This window comes from Sinohyriopsis cumingii, chromosome 1, assembly GCF_028554795.1.
Source record: "Sinohyriopsis cumingii isolate HCF-2022 chromosome 1, ASM2855479v2, whole genome shotgun sequence".
NCBI classification, from domain to species: Eukaryota; Metazoa; Mollusca; class Bivalvia; order Unionida; family Unionidae; genus Sinohyriopsis; species Sinohyriopsis cumingii.
This window is the reverse complement of record NC_142961.1, coordinates 138,225,297-138,240,026: the sequence shown is the minus strand read 5'-3', so window position 1 is coordinate 138,240,026 and position 14,730 is coordinate 138,225,297. Positions and strand designations below refer to the sequence as shown.

The following is a 14,730-nucleotide window of genomic DNA, read 5'->3' as shown; positions in this document are numbered from 1 at the left end:
TGTTTTAAAGATAAATACACACTCATACAATCGAGTTGTTTTTAAGGATAAATACGTGCATTTTATATTCATGCCATAGAGTTGTTTTGATGATAAATTCACACTTGTTATACACATACCGCAGGGTCATTTTAAGGATAAATACATCCTTTTTACGCAATTACCATGAGTTGTTTTTGAGGACAAATACATCCTTTTTACGCAAATACCATGATTTATTTTTAAGGATAAATACACCCTTTTTAAGCAAATACCATGAGTTGTTTTTAAGGATAAATACATACATTTTACTGACACACAATTAGTTGTTTTTAAGGATAAATACATTTTACGCACATACCATGGGTTGTTTTTAAGGATAAATACATACATTTTGCGCAAATACCATGAGTCGTTTTTAAGGATAAATGCATATATTTGACGCACGTACCAGAACTGATTTTAACGATAAATACGTACATTGTACGCACATACAAGAACTGTTTTTAACGATCAATACATACTTTTTACACACATACCAGAACTGTTTTTAAGGAAAACAAAATACTGCATCACATTACGTGTTTCCATTTAAATTTTGAAATCTCACCAGGGCCAACGGGGGCTATCAAGGGTTCTTCCTTCACTAGTTGTACTGGCCCGGAAACCCACAGCTGTTCATACTAAATCAAGTTATGTAACAATATGTAACAACTACTCACATTAGACCTGTCTACTATCCCTCCCATTTCGCCATAAGTAATGAGCCAAGGTATCGTTTGATTGACATACCTGACTTGATCGACATAACTGAGGTGTGTAGATCGTATCGTCTAATTTATCACTTGCCATCACTTTGTTATCCTGCGAATACGGCCCTGAGTTAACTTCCACCCAAACCATGTCAAGAATGACAAATTATTGAATATCGAGGTCCCTGCCAATTTATAATTTTAGAAATATGCGCTTTGTATTTATCTGCTACATTGCGACATATAGTAAAATTCAAATTTAAATTCTTTATTAAAAATGACCTGTTTTATACCATCATCTAGAAATACATGTACATAAAAATAGGAGGCTAATATTACATAAATTTTAAAAGAAAAAAATCACATGACTCATCCAGTAAGTCACGATGGTACAATACTGTAATAATTATTTTGGTAACAGGCCACCCCAACCCCTTCATTTAGTGAAAAAAAAACACTAGGATAATGTAGGCTACAGTGAACTGTAACAGTTTTATAGTATTCCCGTTCAGTTCAGTTCGCATAAGAACAACAATTAAATACATCTGCACATCTCTCTCTCTCTCTCTCTCTCTCTCTCTCTCTCTCTCTCTCTCTTATGAATTCTTTCATTTAGACGCTTAAGTCCATAAATATGTAAAAATATGTGTTAATAAACAAAATTGAAGTATTATATGAAATGCTTAAAGTTTGAAATTGAACATGTCTTGAGTGTTCTGGTCAACACTAAAACAAGTTTTATATACTACAGGTATAAAGTAGTTGATGACTATTTGTTATGATTTTTCAGCCTCTGTCTGTCTGTCTCATCTAAACTCATTTTATCTCATCTCTTCATCTTATTTTATCTTATCACAGCCAAATTATGTACTTAATCAAAATGTCAATTTATTGTTGGGAAGTATAATATGTATTCGTCCTGAGACGATATGTATACATACATACACACACACACACACACACACACACACATATATATATATATATATATATATATATATATATATATATATATATATATATATATATATATATATATATATATATATATATATATATATATATATATATATATATATGTGTGTGTGTGTGTGTGTGTGTTTAAGACTATACTGAAGGAGGGTCTTGATATTGGGTTCCTTTGTATACTTCCATCATGCCAACCATCAGCTAGAGTTTAGACTAGTAGAAGTTCATCGAATAATTTTGTCCACTGATCTTCTGTATTGGAAGCCAAGTTCTTTATTGATTTATGAGAGTTTATTCTAAGAGCTGATGACAGAACGGTTACCTTATACCACCAAATACTTCCGCTAAATTCTTCCAGAAAAATGATAGGTTTTATTGTACGACCAAACAATTCATAAAACGATTAGCCTACCATGCCCATGTACATGGAAATAGAGGCCGACCATTACATAGAGGTTAAACTGTACACGACGTGGCACTTTAGCACATATACGTCATCAGTAAGCATCTGAACAAATGACCGCATAAAATGTACTATCACTGAGGAAAACAAAACCGGACATGTATCTGTGCTTATACATTTATAGTGTATGCCGGTTGTATGGAGTGTTTGTGTGTTTATAGCGTATGTTCGCTGTATGGAGTGTTTGTGTGTTTATAGCGTATGTTCGCTGTATGGAGTGTTTGTGTGTTTATAGCGTATGTTCGATGTATGGAGTGGTTGTACATTTATAGCGTATGCTCACTGAAACGAGTGGTTGTACATTTATATAGTATGCTTGCTGTATAGTAAGTGCAGACTTAATTCAAATTAAATCAAGAATTTTTAAGTAATTCTCTTGTTATGCATGTGTATCTAGGAAAGATGTACATATTTAAATTGAACAAGTGTTAAGGATCATAAATGGTCTTCTTGAAACATGACCTTCATCAATTTTGGGTCTACTTGAAACGGGGCCTTCATCACTTTAGAGCATACATATACTTGAAACAGGGCCTTGAACACTCTTGAAACTACTTTAAACGTAGGACATCAACACTTTCGAGTCTCACTGGATCAGGGCCGTCCTCAGTATTGAGTCTACTTGAAACATGGCCGTCATTACTTTAGAGTCTACGTGAAACAGGGCCTTCACAGTTTTTTAGTTTACTTGAAACATGACATTCATTAATTTTAGGTCTACTTGAAACGGGACCTTCATCATACTTGAAACAGGGCCTTGAACACTATTGAAACTACTTGAAACATAGGGCCTCATAGGGTCTTCGTCACCTTTTATTAACTGGTTGAAAAAGAGGGCCTTCATCTCTTTTGATCTATATTTCCTATATTTGTGTGTATTCTTTTTTTCAGGAAATTTTTTATTTTTATTTTTATTTTTTTTTAGAATCGCATCAAAATTAAACATGGGATCATATTCAGAATGAGTTGTACAATAAGATACACAAAAGTGCTGAGTGACTTCAACTTGAAGTTCAAGCCAGGCCACGGGATCCATAGGATCCATAGCTTTTAAAATCTAATTGGGAAAAGATCGCGAAACTTACCTGTGGTTCCCTCGATTTCTCGTATCCAGTGCGAGATTTTTTATTTATTTAAAAATAAGTTGATCAGATCATGTCTTTTTCCTATTCTCCATGATCTCAATTAATCCTACATCAGTGGAGAAACTTTTTTCTATATTGGAGTATTGCAGAAACTATGTAGGTACTCCGATTGAATTGGTTCCAGGTGGGGTACAGTAATTTTATCGATCCATCAGCTATTGGGGACAATTTCTAAAGCATGACAATAATGTGTCATTTTGAAACAAAAGCTAACTGTTCTATTTTGGAAAGACAGCGAAAGAGAAAGATAATCCGTTATGGATGAAAATAATATCGCATGTTTTGCTGCTAACAGAACATGTCGTACAAAAATTTTTTTTTGATGTTGGCTACGGTTTGGGCATTGTAGAAAATATGGTATATAGATAGACAAAAATATCTAAGGAACACCATGCGTAAATTGTGACAAATATTTTGGATTTATATTGCCGTAACAGCTGCGGTTCTAACTTTATAAAAAGGTGATTGTAATTGTCTTTTGTTCTCAAAGCAAAATTCACACTGAGAGGAATAAGATAACCACATACCGTGAATGGGTTCTTTTTAAAAATAATTTTATTGTGAAAGAACAGTTATTATTTTGAAATAGTTGTTTAAATTTTGTAGGAAAAAAGTTTATACTGAACTATTATTGTGTGTGTATGTGTGTGTGTTTTACTTCTAAGATCCCAGCAATAGGTACGAACAATCATCAGTCACTGGAATGTCAGGGAAAAATCGAAACTATATATATATATATATATATATATATATATATATATATATATATATATATATATATATATATATATATATATATAATTAACATTTTGACATTTTTTTTCTCTCGGGTACTCCGACATTACTACAGTGATAGAGTTGAAAGGTCTGTGGGTCTAACATCTGGATCAGTAAATAAACTGATGACCAAATAGATGTGTGTGTGTGGATGTGGATGTGTGGATGTGTGTGTGTGTGCGTGTGTGGATGTGGATATGTATGTGTGGATGTGTATGTGTGGATGTGTATTTGTGGGTGCGTATGTGTGGTCCAAGCAATGAAGTTCAGCATTCAAAAGTTTTTTGACTGGGGTGATAAGAAACAAAGAAGAATATTTGCCAGCTGAGCAACAATTAGGAAATCCGATGAGGTATACATATAATGTTCAAGAAGAAATACAAAATCATTAGAATGTTTGTTTTAAATTAGGCTTCTCTACACCTTATATTAATGGCGTCGCTCATCAGCTACTGTTAGGTATAGTTTACCCCCCACGTACTCTGATGATTCCCTCCCTCCCCACCAGGTAGGTGTGGGGGACCTCCCCCTCTTAAGAAAAATTATGGCAGCTTCTCTGATTGCTGCAGGCATTACTGTTTCTCAGCAGCTGCTCTTAATAAAGTCTGCTTTAGAAATTTTCCAATTAGCCTCGTTCTGGCGATGTAATCAGTTGCGTGTATATAATTTTAGAGGGGAATATTCTTCTAGACACTAAAATGATAATTTTCGCAGCGACGTCAAAATTTTGTTAAACGGCATTCCCGTGAACAACAAAAGGATTCGTATCAAGGGTACCCACAATATACTTTGTTTGTCTTGATTGTCTCAGTGGCACTAGCCACATGCGATGGTGACTATTGATGTAACGGCCAAACATCAATAAACCTGTCTTCGCTTGCCACGGTTCCAATATGATAACCCTATCTACACCTTAGCGGATCGAACAGATATACTGGTGCTTTGTCCTAGCGACATCTGTTGGATTTCATGAGTTGCCTCCCTTATTATGCAATGCCAACTAACCAATAGCGTGTAACAGTGGTGCATTGTGCATCAGCCGAAAATGGTGGAAGCAATTGCCCTAAAAAAGATACTGTGTAAATGTATCATCGAAGGTATGATTACATATCAGACGGAAGTCATTACAGGTATATTTGAGTGAACGGTATTTGTACAAACATTGACCGGCAGTGAAAATTGCTTATTTGTCAGTCCATTGAAGTTGTGGGCTCAGATTGTCTAGATCATGTATAAAGAGTGTTCAAATTTGAACAACTTAACTTTGATTGGATGCAGTGGCTTGCCGCCGCGTCCAATGAAATTTATAGATCCGAAGCACAGAAATATTTGCTCGATACGCCAAGGTGTAGATAGGATAATCATATCGGAACCTTGGCTAACGAAGATGCAACAAACTATGAAATGTGATATCTCATGGAAATGAGGATTAGACCGCACTGACAACTTGGAGGTCAGTCATACGGATCATATCTTGAATGTACTCTGTTTGCTGCCATGGAAACCACCCTGGCTATTTACGAAACAAGAATTGACCGAGAAGTTAAGAATGCATTGAATTATTTTTTAATTAGTAACTTCTCGGTCAATCATAGAGTTAGTCAGATCGTAGATATTGCCGAGATGGTTTGAATAAATCTGGGGTCTGTGTTTCGCGGAGAGATTTCTGGTGAACAAAATTTTCAAAACTGTCCCCTGCCACCTGAGCCGGTTCTGTTTTCACCATTAATATAACGTAGGACGAGCGCATTCGACTATCACATATTTGATCATTGTCTTTCTCTGTGATAGAGGTATCTAATTTTGTGAACGATATATAGGTTTACAGCGTATGGATGCATACGGTAAAGTATTACGCGCTAATGTATCTCCTGATATACAGGTTTGGCTTCCGGATCGTTGGCACAGAGTAATGTACTATATCTACCAACTATCATTGCTGTACTGTTGTCATCTCACTTTCAGGCGAGCCAGGAGACATTTAGGAGACTATAATAGTGTCTTGAAACGGTCGAGGACATACATCTGAAAGCACCGATTAGAAGGTACATTGGCACTCTCTCTCTCTCTCTCTCTCTCTCTCTCACACACACACTTCATATCTGTAAAGAAAATACACTCGTACCGAGATACTTTCGCCAAGTAAACATCTTAATTAGAATGTTCTTTATTCAATGGATGGATTATTCGATCAAGATGGACATATCAATGTGTGCAAATTCGTGTAATGAAAACGGCATATGTGTACGAAATATGAAATTTGGTAAGACTTAGACCAAATGTCCACTTTTTTAAATAAACTTTTATTTTTATTTTTTATTAATGTGCATTTAATATTTCTGTGCGAATTTAGACCCCCAAAAATACAACGAGAATTTCATGAAGCAGGAAACGAGATCCATGGAAATTTAATCGCTTAAATCTACACGTTGTCTCTTTCACTTGACATTGGACTTGACCATTATTTGTAATCTAATAGCGCACCATCGTCGCAAGCCATGGGCGACAGTAGATTGTCGCGGCTGGCTACGTTGGTAGCAACCATATCAGAGTAAGTAGACCTTTTCGAATTTTGCTCCAAACCCGGCCCATGCTTATTCAAACGTAAGAAAATAATTCGTAAATAACACAATAAATTGACATTTTATGGACTCTATAAGCTAAATAAAAGTAAGAAAAATATAAAATTTAAGAAATAAAAAAGTAATAGTTTATGAACACAACCAATTAGTTCAGATAGTATTTGGTATATTTTGATTTAATTTGTGGAAGTTACTGTCATATGTTGTCCCAGATTATGGAACATTATATGCCTACTCGCACCAGGCTTATAGATTATAGCGCTCTAGTTATTAGAAGTAATGCGGCAAGAAGCTGTATAGTAGTGCTGATTGGCGTGTCCGTAAATATGTTCTACTTTTTAATGTCCTGTTATAAAGACCTTCCACGACCCTCGAATTATAAATAGATCTCCAGCATGACCGAATTCTGATGGACACCAAGACCATGTTGACCTTTCACCCCCATTCATATTATAACTTTGACATTGATGAAACAGCAAAACGTAATTTGGAACATACAGTTTCTAACTATAAGTCTCTATGACACGAAATGTAATGGTCGCTAGAAATAAGTGGACCAGGAATTCTAAAGGTCGCTTAAACATTTATCTGTAGCTGTGGAATCTACTAGTACTGACTATACGTAGATTAAATTTTAATCTACTAGTACCGACTATAAGTAGATTAGATTTTAATCAGATTACTTTCCATGTAACAGATTCGTCTGGGGCATGTTTCCGTTTAACTAAACTCTCTCGTGACCTTTCTTTGGAGAGATATATACCAGGTTTTCATGCTGTCAATTTCCTGCAGGTTTCAGAGCGATAACCCGAGTTCAGCCCTCGACAGCGTCCTCATATTTTGTTCTCTTTGTTAAATAAAGAAATCATTCCTGGCTAAACGAAAATCATTTGGAAGGAATGCAAAATGGATCTGTACACAGAAAGACATGGACGAACACCCGCCATATTTGCTAAACAATTCGCTCTTACAGAGTGTTCCTTTCACATTTGTATGAAATAAATCTAACCAGTAAATTTCGTTGTATATGATTGGGTTGTCACAGGTTTTTACCGCGGAATGAAGCTGTAAAAATGATGTCGTAGAACAGAAAGAGGAACGAAGATTTACAGCAGGCAAACGAGATACATGTCATTTTCCTCCTCTCATTGGTCTAAGAGTGTGCCGAAAAGTCGTAGCGTAAAATACTGAATATTTTCGACCAATGCGAGCCGGCGATTCCATTCCTTGCAACCAGGCACCTTTTGTACACTTCCGTTCCCCCTGTCTGTTTTCAGACAACACATGACTTTCACGGTATAAAAGAGGTGTTTAGTGAATGGGGCGAGCTTTTAAAGGCCGAGTACTGGTTAAAATTTTACAAGATTAATGTGAAATAAATCCCCAGGCAGGGAGTAGTATTGGACTGTATGATCCTACCGTAGCGAAGCAAAGATTTAGGGTATCAGTCCTTGTCTTTTAATATTTTTAGAAAAAAATAGATGATACGATACAGGATTAAAAAAAAAAACATACATTGTATATTGTCGATCTCCTTGAGTGAGAGAGCACAATACCAAGCAAGGGATAAATTTCGCGAATTCAAGTGACAATTTTAAAATGAAAGAAGCTAATATGTTGCCGAATTTTAAAGTGACTTCTTGAGGTGCTGACGACAGATCACAAAACAGTTTGCCAATCTTTTGTATTGAAAGCTTGCATTCACTAAACATACATTTTAGTTCACTTTTTGCTCCAATATTTTTTTTGTTCTAGTTTCATGCGAACGCAAATTCTCAACTTTCGATTGGCCATAATACGCTTTGCCAAATGTATATAAAGGTTACACGAGGGTGCAAATTTGTGTAAATTTATTAAATTACAATAAATCGAAAACACATAAATATACATGTATATCGTGCATATTTTTTCTATATAGGTGTAAAACAGCTGACTCGTACAGAAAAAGTGCCGTCAAAATTTGTCTCTAGCAACCTTTAATAAGTGGTAACTTACAAACCAATAATAATTAGCTTGAATTAATTATTTTTGCAATTATTGTAATATGCACTCGTATTTTATCCGCGGGTAATATTACGAAAACAGTAAGAGTCACGTTTGAAGATATGTTAAACCTTTTCGAAGTATACATCGATGCGGATAGTTAACATCGAGTAATGTACTATTTACCATGTAGTAGAAAGGTAATCTTACCATCTCACTTTCAGCAGAGCCAGGGGACTCTTGGGAAAAATCATTTCTGTCTGCAGACCATCAACAGCGCCTGAGTGGTAGGTACATTGATTCTTACTCTCAACACACACACACGCACACACACACAGGCACGCACACGCGCACGCGCGCGTTCGTTGCGGGGAGAATTGCACTCATTGTATCTAAACACTTCGTGAATGAAAGCTTCAAATATTATACGGTGAAAAACACGTACGAATGTTCGACGAGTAAAAGATTTGCATATGGGTTTTGTTTTCTTTCTTCATCCCAGACTAAAGGCGTGAGAGATATAACAATCGCAACGTCCGTCCATCTATCTGTATGTAGACATGGTGATTTCAACAGCTTTTGGCTGCTTTTTTCCCTCGCAATTCTCGTATGTGGCTGACCGAGGGGTAGGCGCATAAGCCTTTAGATTTAGGCGCAGTTTGGTTCAAGGTTAAGTTCAGAGGAGACTAAAATGTGAGTTTCCTTTCTGAATTAAATGTAAACTTAGCTTAACAGTCAAAAGATTTCAAAGAGTGACAACGCACGGGCAGGCGAAGATTGACTAAAGCTGTCATTGCAATTCGTTTTTGGTTTCCACTTCACAAGTTATGTTTCACGGACCCGATTTTCAGCAAATTTATGTTTTCACATGGGCAAATTAGTTCTTGAGCTCAGAGATCAAAGCTCGTATAGAAATTACATTTTTTTTTATTTTGGGTTCCATCTGATAAGACCACCATGAAATGCTCGCCCCTAATTTTTGTCAACGTTACAGGTTCATTACACTTGAGACAGGACAGCTACCTATCAAGTGTCCGATCGATAGGTCAGAGTTCAAGATCGCTGATTCGCTGTTTGTGTAATTGCAAAAGTATGTTCATTTAACATTTTTGTTTTAAATGTACGAGCTTTTCGAGTTGAGATACATGTCTATGTATTTGAAATGTCACCCGCAGCAGGAACATTTTTATTAAAGCCATGTAACAGAATTTCCTGAAATATTTGATGTTGTTTCACCCTCTTGTAACCTGTATGTATATGTGTGTCTTACTGTGTCCGTATGTCTATCAACTTATCCTTCTCTTTAACTTTATTGTATTTGGTCCTTTTCGGTATCTGTCAGTCTGTTATGGTTTATGTTCCCACTTTAGTAATTACACCATATATGTTGACCATGTGACTTGAAAAGACCATAACATAAAATATGCATTGTAATTAATTTTAATTGATAGTAGTACTTAAATTACATTATGGCTATTGCTAGTAGTACCTAAATTACATTATTACATCATGGTTATTGTTAGTAGTACCTAAATTACATTATGGTTATTGTTAGTAGTACCTAAATTACATTATGGTTATTGCTAGAAGTACCTACATTACAGTATGGTTATTGCTAATAGTACTTAAACTACATTATAGTTATTGCTAGTTGTACCTAAATTAAATTATTACGTTATAGTTATTGCTAGATGTACCTAAATTACGTTATTACATTATGGCTATTGCCAGTAGTACTTAATGACATTATGGTTATTACTAGTAGTACCTAGATTACATTATTACATTATGTTTATTGCTAGTAGTACCTACATTACATTATGGTTATTGCTAGAAGTACCTAAATTACATTATAGTTATTGCAAGTAGTACTTAAATTACATCATAGTTATTGCTAGTAGGACTTAAATTACATTATTACATTATGGTTGTTGCTAGAAGTACCTAAATTACATTATTACAGTATGGTTATTGCCAGTAGTACTTAAAATACATTATGGTTATTACTAGTTGGACCTAAATTACATTATTACATTATGGCTATTGCTAGTAGTGCATATGTTACATTATGGTATTCTCTGTCTGCGGCGGTTCGAGTCTAAGATTCAGCCAATGTGGGCATGTGAGAAAGCTTGCCAGTAGCTTCTCGTGGGTCGGTGGTTCTTTCCGGGGTTTTCCGGGTTCTTCCTCCACCATTAATACTGGCCGCCATGTATAGCCTATCGTGCTGAAAAATGGCGTTAAAGCCCACAACAACATTATGGTGTTCCTAGTAGTACTTAAATTACATTATGGTTATTGCTAGCAGTACCTAAATTACATTATGATAACTGCTAGTAGTACCTAAATTACATTTTGATAACTGCTGGTAGTACCCAAATTACATTTTGATAACTGCTGGTAGTACCCAAATTACATTATGATAATTGCTAGTAGTACCTAAATTACATTATTATAATTGCTGGTAGTACCTTAATTGTGTTATGGTCATTGCTACTAGTACCTAAATTACATTATGATAACTGATGGTAGTGCCAAAATTACATTATCATAATTGCTGGTAGTACCTTAATTATTTTATGGTAATTGCCGATACTACCTAAATTACATTATAATTGCTGGTAGTACCTTAATTATGTTATGGTAGTTGCTCGTAGTACCTAAATTACATTATTAGAATTGCTGGTAGTACCTAAATTACATTATTAGAATTGCTGGTAGTACCTAAATTACATTATGATAATTGCTGGTAGTACCTAAATTACATTATTATAATTGCTAGTAGTACCTAAATTACATTATGATAATTGCTGGTAGTACCTAAATTACATTATTATAATTGCTGGTAGTATCCTAGTTACATTATGATAATTGCTGGTAGTACCTAAATTATTATTATAATTGCTAGTAGTACCTAAATTACATTATTATAATTGCTAGTAGTACCTACATTACATTTTCATAACTGATGGTAGTACCTAAACTACATTATCATAATTGATGGAAGTACCTAAATTACGTTATGGTCATTGATCTAACTCTCATTATTGTGATTGCTATTAAGTAAAACTATTTAATAAACTACCACTAAAAGAAACACTTTTTTGTTAGTTTATAAAACTTTACACAACAATGACTTAGTTCGCAACATTTAAAATTTAATTTTAATATAACCTCAAAACATGTGTACTATTGTTATACCTAGAATGGTGAAATTTAATGAGGGATGCATCCAGATAAGTACTACATACAAATAGCAAAAGACGTCTCTGTTACCTATATTTCATGCTTGATTAACCTAGTTTAAAATTTGCGTTTAAAGTAGATTTATTTTGATCTTTTCATATTAGAATCACCCTTACATCCAAAGACCACTATGTTGTACTAACTTGGGTTATGTATATGTGTTGAGCTCATCACTACATAGATTTTTGAAAGCCATTTAAAGCCTAGCCTACACAGAAGGCCCTTTCTAACCATTGCATATAAAAGTTGGAATAAGTGTGTTTATTCAGTTTATACTAAAAACTTGATATTTTATATTCACTACATTGTGATAGGTTAATCTGCTCCATATGGGGCGTCTTGGGGGTGTGTGGGGGGAGCGATTGGTCTGAGCCGCTAGCCTTTACAGATCACGCACACATCTCACCTCTGTCCACTTCAGTCCGAGTGAGTTAACGCCAACAAAACAAAATACATCCACAGGTTAACTAGTATTGTACATGCGAATGTGTAGATTTTTAATGGGTAGACTAAATGTGTTTAATGCGAGGCCTCAGTTGTAGTGGTTAATCATGGTGATCACTGATGCATGTAATAGATGTCATACTGGCTATCACTTCAAGGTTACATAAAACCTGTGACTTCCACCAAGTAAAGGCTGGAGTCTAGAAGTGGACAATGTTACACTGCTTGTCATGCAGATTTTCATTTGTGTTTATCTGATCATTATAACACCTCTATTTCCATAATCTTAAAATAAAATGTTCTTTTCATTGTTTTATGTCTGTATCACATGAGCCAACATTTGGTAGGTCAAGGTAAGGTCACTTTAGTGTAAATTTATGAAGGCCGTTGGAGGTTTCAACGTAGACGCGAACTCTGTACGCCTTGATTACAGTTTGGTTTTCTTTGTCATTTCTGATAATCAGCTTTTCTTGTTCACTTAGTCTTAGTGTTCCTTTGTCTGCATTGCTCTCATTCTTTCATCTAACTTGAGCTCATTTTAGTTTCTTTAACTCTTTTCATTCATTCATTCATTCATTCATTCATTCATTCATTCATTCTCGATTTATTGATAGACTATATTTTCTTGTGTACGTATCGAGCCTTCTGGACATTGCATAATCGACATAAGCAGCACACGTGCATTATATTTTTGTCGGAAACATATTAATCACTTAGGCACCATTGTGTGTGACCGCCGGTACGTCAGTTAATCCGTCTGTCCGTCCATACCCTAGATTAAACTCAACGCTGATGTTTCTCACCGTTTTAAATCGGTAACATTTTAAGCCATATTCTTCAGATTTTGGAATATAGCTCGGGGTGTAGATGTGATATTTTCTATGGTTAATCAGATCGCTTTCTCCATTAAAATTTTTGTCTACCATCTTTTATCAGAAACATGCTATTATTGCTGGCGCTTAGATAGCGGTGTTCCAATTGCCGTGAAAATTAACCATGACAAGAAAAGCTTCAGTAACGCGAGATTACTTTTTTTTTTTAAAAAAAGAACGTATTGCGAAACTGGCCTATTGACTCTTTCTACTAACACTGTCTCTTTGGGTAAATTCAGCCGTCAATCAGGGTAGAAATATATTTTTTTATATTCATATCTGTCATTGAAATTATTCAAGCCAAAAATGCAACAAAAGTAGATGAAGTTTTATTTAACACCTAAAATCTGCATTATTTACACATTTAACGGTCAATATTCCGTATATCTGCAGACTGTTTACTCCAAATGACCTCTGGTCATTGGAGCTCTTCAGTGCGTAAAAAAAGCCCATAGCGAATGATGTGTAAATCAACTATCGTAAACCACACAAAAACAAACTTTCTTGCCAGTTTAAAAAAAAAATACATGTACTTGAAGCGCAGAGACGATAGTGTGTTTACCTTTGTTGCATGGACGCACACAGAGTGCAGAAACCAATGATATGGTCAGTTTGCTTCAGAGTAACAGCAAACAGGACCCGTGGTGTATACATATTGACGGTTGACATTAAGAACCAACTGTTTCACTTCCTTCGTGCGTATTTGTTTGGGGTGGGGTATCTGGGATTCTTTAATAACATTTCCTTTCCACACACCCCTAAAGAAAGTTTGAAGCAAATTCTTTTACTCTGATCCTTTGATAAAGATCTTATTCTATTCATAGTTTTTGTTTAAAATATATCTTGTGATAAAGGAAACAAACAATATCCTAGTGGGAGGGAAAATGCCAACCACCTCACCCCCCCCCCCAAACAATTTTGTTAAAAATATGGTCAGACCCACAGGTGCTCGACGCGAGCATGATGTTGAGAAAAAAAAAATAATAATCTGAAGGAAAAAAAATCATACAGTGACAAAAATACCTTAGATTCCCCACATGACCCGTTCTGACATAGGACCCTCTCTATCATACTATATAAGAGAGAAGGTACGTAATTTCCAAATACTTCGTTCCACGCATGACCCTCGATTTCATTCTACTCTTCCCGTCTTTAAAGGCACACGACCATACTAAATGGGTTGTTTTACTCCTGAGGTATTTCTTCTATTCATCAAGCCATCATTGACTTTTCTGCATTGTACCAAACTGAAGTTACGGGCTCAGAAACGTGCGATTTTCCTGAAGTTTTACTGCTGAGACAAGTTCGAGATCATGTGACAGTAAGTATAACCTTTGAGCCAATCATATTTCGGCGTTGACGTGTGTACCGCGTAGTTTACCTATGTTGGAAATATTCGTATGTATACGATGTATGTGTAGTGAAGAAGACAATGTCTAATTCTTGCATGGAACAGGATTTCTTAAGTTGAATCGAGTTAACGGTAAGTAAAAACGTACTTTTGCATCTACCACTGTT

At 35.3% G+C, this 14,730-nt stretch overlaps 1 protein-coding gene across 4 annotated transcripts in view; it reads left to right on the top strand.

The window, feature by feature from the left end:
* The window catches only part of LOC149807939 (uncharacterized), a 71,980-nt gene that overhangs the window by 40,163 nt on the left and 17,087 nt on the right, over positions 1-14,730 (top strand). For 2 of the 4 annotated variants that reach the window (XM_089972177.1, XM_089972170.1), the window contains exons 2-3: positions 6,051-6,130; positions 8,878-8,937. The gene's annotated coding sequence lies outside the window, so the exon portion shown is untranslated. Of the gene's footprint in view, positions 1-6,050; positions 6,131-8,874; positions 8,938-14,730 lie in introns of all 4 variants that reach the window. The other 2 variants (XM_089972164.1, XM_089972156.1) reach the window with 1 other exon arrangement.